General features: G+C 40.0%; 1 long non-coding RNA gene across 1 annotated transcript; it reads left to right on the top strand.

Annotated features, from left to right (window-relative positions):
• The first annotated feature begins 13 nt into the window (after nt 1–13).
• Nucleotides 14–5,585, top strand: LOC107183415. The gene is made up of 2 exons (XR_001514210.1): nt 14–290; nt 4,492–5,585. It is a non-coding gene; the product is annotated as an uncharacterized LOC107183415 (long non-coding RNA).
• Nucleotides 5,586–7,716: the final 2,131 nt, after the last annotated feature.

The raw sequence follows: 7,716 nt of genomic DNA on the forward strand, positions 1-7,716 counted from the left end.
TGTAGCAAAGCTCGGCCTCTGGAATTCTGAGAACTAATTTGCTATTCGGTGACATAAGAGGGGGAGTGCGCTTTGCTTTCCTGGGGTCTGGGGCTAATTCCTCCTCTCTTACCCATAAACTCAGCTCCTGGAGCTAAATTACACGAAAGGGAGCGAGAGGTTCGAACCGTTGGGAAAAGTCTGTTATATATACTAGGTTTAGAAGCGAGTCAGAGAAAAAACAAACACCACAGCTCTTTGCAGCTAGAATAGTAGGCACCACGAGAAAAATATTTGCCAAGCAGTTTTCGGTGGGTTCATTTGCTTTATTTTTATTTGGGACAGTTTTTGTTTTCCTTGTCAATGTGATGGGTTGGGATTTTGGGTGGTTGTATTTTGATGGTTTTCGGATTTTTGCTTCTGATGTTTGCCTTTTGCAAGTTTGTGGTGTTACGTAAATCGTAGGATCCCGCAAAGGTTGGATTTGGGTGTCGTGTGTGTGTGTGTGTGTGTATGTGTGTGTGTGTGTGTGTGTGTGTTTCCCTAATCTCTCTAGCTTTTTAAAGAAGATGTGCTATTTTAATACTGATGCTATTACTGAAAGAAGCTGAAATTTTTGGTCGTATGCAAGCTACCCAACCCCCGCTTTTGGGGGGGCGGGGGGGGGGCGGGCGGTGCAGCAATTTTGTTTTTCCCCTTAAACTTTTACTGAGAGGAGGCTCCCCTGCACTTAAGTGGCTGTTCAGAGGATTTGTTTTGTTTGGGTTTGTTTCTCTCCAGGACAGCAAGTGGTGGGTTTACTCTTTCTGTTATTGTAGACTTAGGAAATTTCTTGCTGCAGAAACGTGTGTGTATTTAGGTATGTGTACGCATGTGTTCTACAGAATTCTGTGAGCCAAAAATACCTGTTTGTGTTTTGCTTTTTCCTAAAGTCTTGATTCCTCCCCACCTCCAACCCCACTCCTGTCTCCTTTCAAGGTCGTTGTCAAAAATCTCTTCTGTCTGTGTTCTAAGACATCAGCCGGAGGGAATTCTAAAGGCCTGCCATGCCAGAATCACAGATACTGCGTGTATTTAGAACAGACTGTGCTACAACCATAATGCGCTGCACGCAGCACAGTTCTCAGCTTTCAAGCTGAGTTGGGAGGAGGAGGAGAAAGGGGAAATCTTTCTTTCTTCCTTCCTTTCTTTTTTTTAAAGGCAAATGCAGTGCAGAATCATTTCACTGTGGGCCTTGGTTTGTTTATTCAGAACTGCCAGTTTCCCTATTTAAATGTTGGTTGGGGTTTTTTCCCCTCCTACTCATCCCTGAATGAGGGAGACTCTTGTTTCTTTAATGTCTCTCTCTTTTAAAAAAAAAGGGTGTGAGGGGAAAATAATATTTCGGATTCCTCAAGAATTAACCCAAAATGTTTGGACCAGAAGCAGATTTCAAAGGTCAGGCTGTTCTAAGCTTTGGCTATGAGATTCCTTCCGGCGACTCATTAAATTACAGATGAGTTCTTAAAGGTTTCACAAAATTTCTGCACATGTTAATTTCCAATAACGATATCATCCAAAATAATGTACCTCTCCATCCCTCAAATTTGGGTTTATAATGGAGACGTGAGCAGAGCTATGAAAGATTGCTGGCTGTTTCCTGGGATCTTTGGGATCTCTTTCCCAAAAGAAGTCTATAAGAAGTTCATATCTATTGCTGGCAATGCTGTGGTTGATGCAGCCCCCTTTTTAAAAGGCTGCATCGGGGGTTTTAGAACCAGGAGAGGTCCAAAGGAGGTGATTATTTTCTACACGGCCCGGAGCTTAGGAAATACGTAGGTCCGTCCCTGAGGAATCTGAATAGTTCAATACTTGTTTACAGCCTCTCAGAAAAGCATGTCATGTGACAAATTTTTTGAAAAATATACATAGGTCTAATCCTGTCACTGTTGTTGACATGAACATTTTACCCTTAAAGACACGTGATATTGTCAAGTCGCAGATTCATTCTGCTAGAGGCTTATGTTTGTTTTTTTTTAATCATATAATTTCCCCTCATTTTCAAAGAGTTTTAAATGAATCCCACTGGATTCAAAATGACAACTCGACTTTACTGAAGTGAGTTTCTTTGTGTATTTATATGTGTGATATTTTTTTCTTTTATGAGCAATAAGAACTTTAGGGTCTCTTGGGAGTATCTATATGGTTTGGAATGTGAATTGTATGAATCTGCCCTATTATTGGTGGTACAATGAGATTTTATGATTTTTGGATATTTTTCTTGTAAAAGTTGCCCTCTAGCCTCATTGGTCCCTCCCCCAACCCCACCTTAACACACTCAGCTTGTCCCTTCTGCATTCTCTTTGCTACTTCAATTTTTGCCCCATGGGGGCGCTGAAGAGCAAAGGGAAATCTGCTCCCTCTGGCAATAGAATTAACCCGAGTGGGGGCTGGGAAGGAATCCACCCTTCTTGTACCTCAGTCCTCTTTAATTCTCTGCAGGGAGCGCTAGGAGGGAGAACCCACCAGGCTTGATTTTGAGATGATTAACCCCATCACCAGGGACCTCAGACCTTCTCAGCATAATATTTCTGGGACCAGAGTCCTACCTTTTCTTTTCTTTTCTTTTCTTTCTATTTTCTCTCTTTCTTTTTCTTCTTCAATTTTTTTTTTTGCCAAATCAAACTGTTTATATTGAAAGAAATTCATTAACACAGACCATTACAAGAAAAAAAAATATTGAAAATATTCCGAAGGTAGAGATTTACTTTTAGGTAGGCCCCTTCCTCTCTATTGAATGAGTGGCAAGGAAAATTGTGCACCCACCTCTCAATCTCTTTTCAATTCCTAGGAATAAACTTTATCAAATTTTATACCAATTGAATTTCTTCCAGCATATTCTTCCTTCTCTCATTTTAATCACTCTCCGTTAGTAACCAGTTCGCATCGCTATGTAAATCTCCCTCACTACAGCAGTGCTACCATTATAGGATTAAAGGTAAGATTGACTTGAATATATTCAAATTCTTTTAAATCATCCTGAAGAAACTCTAAAGAGAAATTCCGTGTCTGGAGTCTTATGTGTGATTCCTGGAGATATGGAGGGGCTGTGTATCAACCAGTCCTATGATTTAATGACTCTACTGGCTATTAATACTCAGAATAGGGGACCAGCCCAGCCTTTGCTCAGTGGACTGGGCATAGTAATAGGTTCCTAATTGCAGCTGCTGGGTAAATATAAGCTTTGTTATAAAATAAAATATCTTGGTGCTAATGTTACAACTATTTAAGGAAAGGAACACATTTTGCATCCAGTTCCACTCCCGAAATCTTCCTCACAATTCAGTCATAGCTGAAAAGGAACCTATTGTTGGAATAAACACTGTCTGGTCTCATTCTAAGGGGGCTCCAAACAGAAATTGTTTTCCCCTGTCAGGAACTTCTGCTACCTGGGCAGATCTATAAACTATCACATTACAGAATTACAGACTTTGAAGCTGAAAGGAACCTTGCCCATCAATAACACAACTCCCCCAGGTTTCCTTCCACCAGGAGAAGCTGGCCCTCAACTGTAGACATGCGTGACCCCAGGAACACAGCTGAAAGGGGGTCTTTGTGGATTGATGGTTCTGTGTCATTTTAGAAAATCAGGGTGATATGACTATCTGGGTTTAGAGGAGGTTACCTTGTTTTCTGGCAGAATTGAGGGAAGCAAGGCTGCTTTGGGCTCTGTGTAAATTATAAACTGGTTCTCAGAATAAACTCCAAGTCATGATAAGTATTGACTTTTGATGGTCATTTGAATTTGGTTATGCTTGTCACCTGTAGTGCTGTGACACTATTTTTGATGGATATGGGAGATGTTATCTACCTGACATGAAAAATTTTACCTATTCATTTTATTTCAATTCCTTCATTTAGAGCTATTGCAAGCAAGCTCAGTATATTATCATTGGAGAGAAAAAAAGAGTTTTCTTGGTATTTTTCAGAGATATGAAGCAGAAAGTTTTGAGACATTAAAAAGAAGATGATTTCTAGCCACTACTTTCTGAAAAAGTGCCGACGTTTAATTTTGATCCATATGCTTCCTGCTTTCAGCCTGTATTATTCTAAGACTTGTTTTTTTCTTTTCAGCCTAGCTCAGAATTTTTCCCCCAAACACTGATTTTTCCACTTTCCCCACTTATATGAAATGGAAATAAATATCGGGAGCTTAAAATAGAGAATTGGGGGGAGGGGGGCATGTAATCATTTGTTTATTGCATTGGATCACTGTTTTGAATAGCAAGGTTTTCACTTCCTATGAAACCTTCGCATGAAGGAAAGCAGCAGCTGGACTCTGAGAGGGATGAGAGGAGGAAAGCACTTGAGTGTTTGTAAACTCAGGGTGGAGGGCCCACCCTTCTGCCCGCTGCTGTACTTAGCTGTCTTTACTACTTAAGGCTAGAAGTGGAAAAACTTGATTTGCATGTTGTGCCTGAATTTTTTTTTTCTTTCTTCTCCACACCGCCCTCTGTACACCTGACCATGCAGAAGCCTATCTGAAGCTGGCTTGATGGCAGGGAGAGCTGGAGAGCAGAAGAATGTGCAGAGGGAGGGAGTGCTTGGTACTTTTCCATTCACATCTCCACAGTGGCTTTTCTTGTTTATTTCAGCCTCCACCCGCAGGAACCTTTCTGCTGCTTGAAATTCGAGTCATTAAACTGTTCCCTGTGGTCAGACTACAGATGTTTGGTGCATGTTTCCTACATGTCGGTGTCTATGTAGCATATGTACCTATAGAGACACACACACAAACGTGTAACTCCACAGGGGCATAGTGTGAGGTTGGGGCGGGGGGAGACACTGGATAGGTTGCCAAAAAAGCCTTTGTTTCTAATTACAGTTCTGCCTGGAAGTCCTTATGGGACCTGGAGCAAAACCACTTGTCAAGACTCAGTTTCCTTGACTATGTGATGGAATAACCCAGATGATATGCATGATGTCTATTTGTTCAAAATTCTATACCCATGTATCTAAATGCATATTTACATAACTTTAAGGTGGGGAGGGAGAGATGGAAAGGAGCTTTGTGTACCTGGGATGGGGGAAAGGGTTAAAATTTAAACTTCTAAGTAAAGAAGGCAATCCCAGAATTCTCACCTCTATCAATTTTTAACCAGTTGTAGACCAAAGTCTGGGATTATGCTGAGTTGGGTCCAAAAGCCAACTGAAGATTTTAAATGTTAGGAGTTGGAAAAGGCAGTTTCTAAGACCTTGTACTTTTGATCTCCAGCATTCAGAATCAAATGTGACAATTCCCAAGTGTCTTTTCTGCCCTAGAATTCTTCTGTAGTTTTGTTTGTTTTTCGAAACTGTCCTAGTTAATGATAGAAAGGAGATGATACTTGTAAACTGGGCAGGCTTTAAGCCACAGAGCCCCATGTGGGTGTGAAAAATATGTCATAATGTGGAAAGAGAGAGAGAGAGAGAGAGAGAGAGAGAGAGAGAGAGAGAGAGAGAAACCTAGAGAGAGAGATTCCTAGTAAGAAACTTAGAGGTAACCCAGCCATCACTGCATTGAAGGTAATTATTTGAAGTCAGAGAAAATTACAGATGAGGAGTTTGCCTTTATAAAAAAAAAAAAAGCCTTGGTCTACCAGAAGAAACTTGAAGTTAATGAAAGAGATATTTTCCATCAAATTGATATTTCCTATATTTTAAAAAAAATTTTCCTATAATTTTTAAATCTTCATTCTTGAAAAAGAAAAGTCTAAAATTTTTCAAATCTGATCGTCTAGATAAAATAAGGTCTTTAACAGCAGTGACAGCCATACTACCACCATCTCTCCACTGGCTTAGACCTTCTGGAATATTATCGGTACCCCATGGACAAGGAGAGGTGGAGCCAGTTACATAATATACTAGAACTGGGAGGGTCCTTAGCAATTATCCAATCCAACACTACTGATTTTGTATAATTGGAAATTGAGGCCCAGGCAGAATGTTTTTGCCACACACACTGAATCACTGACAAAGCTGGATCCAGAATTTGGATGCTCTGGTTTAAATCTGGGCTATGGCTTTTCCATGGCTTATCATGGAAAGAGGATTTGGAGTGGGTAGCCTGAAAAATAGCCATTTTCTGTGGCCTTACATTCACAGAAGGCCTCACATTTGGACTTTTGACATGATCTCCCCAGAGTTTCTCCATCAGTCTTCCCATACATAGACAGATGGAAAGAAGATCATTTTACACGTGCTTTGTGTTGGGTCCCAGCGTAGGACTCAGTATATGATCCCCCACAGGCTCCTAAGGTACTGTGATTTAATATAGTTAATAAACCTATAGTTGTTTTATGAATGGTGCAATTGTATCATAGTTGGGTGCATGTTGAAGATAATAATTTTACGTTTAAAATATCATTTGGCCTAAAACAATGATGCTGCAGTAGCAGTGAGCACACCAAGCAGATCGTGACCTGATACATTCTCCAGTATTGGGAGGCAAGGCTTTTGAACAAATGGCTAATTCTAGTTCTAGGACTGGAGCAGGAAATACACAAAATTAGAATGGAACATCTTGTAGCACCATAGAGTAAGGAATTGTTAAAAACAAAAATTGTATCAATGAGGGATATTTCAAAGAGATCCTAAAGCCTCCTGAAGAGCTCCAATGGCCAAATCTGGAAAATTTTGAGCAATGAAATAGAGTAATATTGAATTACAACCCAAAGTATAAAATGAATATCCACGAATCCACACAGATATAAATAAATTATTGAATATATGAATAAATGGGAGAAAAGATATAAATCTCCCTTGCAGAAGAATTCCAAATAATTTATGAAGATACACTGCCCTCAAGGAGAGGATGTATAGCTCCCTACTTTTAAGTGTGAGCTGTGCATGGTGCCTTTCTTCCAAAGAGGACAGTATGGGAGGGAGGATGAGGGTGAGAGGAATTTTGTGTAGACAAACCTGCCAAACAGAGTACATCAAACAGGTCATCAAGGTCAACGTCAATAGTGATAAACCATGGTGATTGTATCTACCTTTGATATGAGGTGATGAAAATGGCTCTCTCCCTACATGACTCCTCAAAAGCGTCAAGGTCATAAAAAAGTAAGGAGAGTCTGAAGTAGTCAAGAATAGCCTGAGGAGGAGATACGACAACTTAATGTAATATAGTAATCCAGATGGGAGCATGGAATAGACATAAGGTAAACCTAAGCAAACCTGAATAAATGACAGACTTAATATGGTGTCAATATTATTTTGTTAATTGATACAACTGTTCCATCGTATTGTAAAATGTTAATAATAGGGAAAACTGGGCACATAGTTGTTCTCTGTACTATGTTCTCAATTTATATATATAGTTGGAGAGGGGAGTGGGGTATAGGGGCATATCTTTATTTTCCTTTTCAATACCAGAAATCTCCAAAAAGTGAGCCAGGCCTCTCTCAACATCTGAGAGGGCTTGCTTCCCATCCAACCATGCCCCCAAAATAGAATCAGGGAAATAAGGAAGCCTGCATTTATTCTTTTAGTTTACTAAATTGAAAGCGATTTAACTGTTTTCTGAATAAAGAACTAAGAGGAGAACACTAGGGAAGCACCAAAGGCCAAATATTGTCATGATGGTAGATGACTTGAGCCACCTTATAAATCCACTTATTCCAGGTTTCTTTGTGGAAACCTTCCATGGAAGCAAGGCCTAGAAAAATCTTTCCATCAGTCCATATAGGACAATAGAACTTGGGGATTCATCACTTA

This window comes from Myotis davidii, unplaced genomic scaffold (assembly GCF_000327345.1).
Source record: "Myotis davidii unplaced genomic scaffold, ASM32734v1 scaffold41, whole genome shotgun sequence".
NCBI classification, from domain to species: Eukaryota; Metazoa; Chordata; class Mammalia; order Chiroptera; family Vespertilionidae; genus Myotis; species Myotis davidii.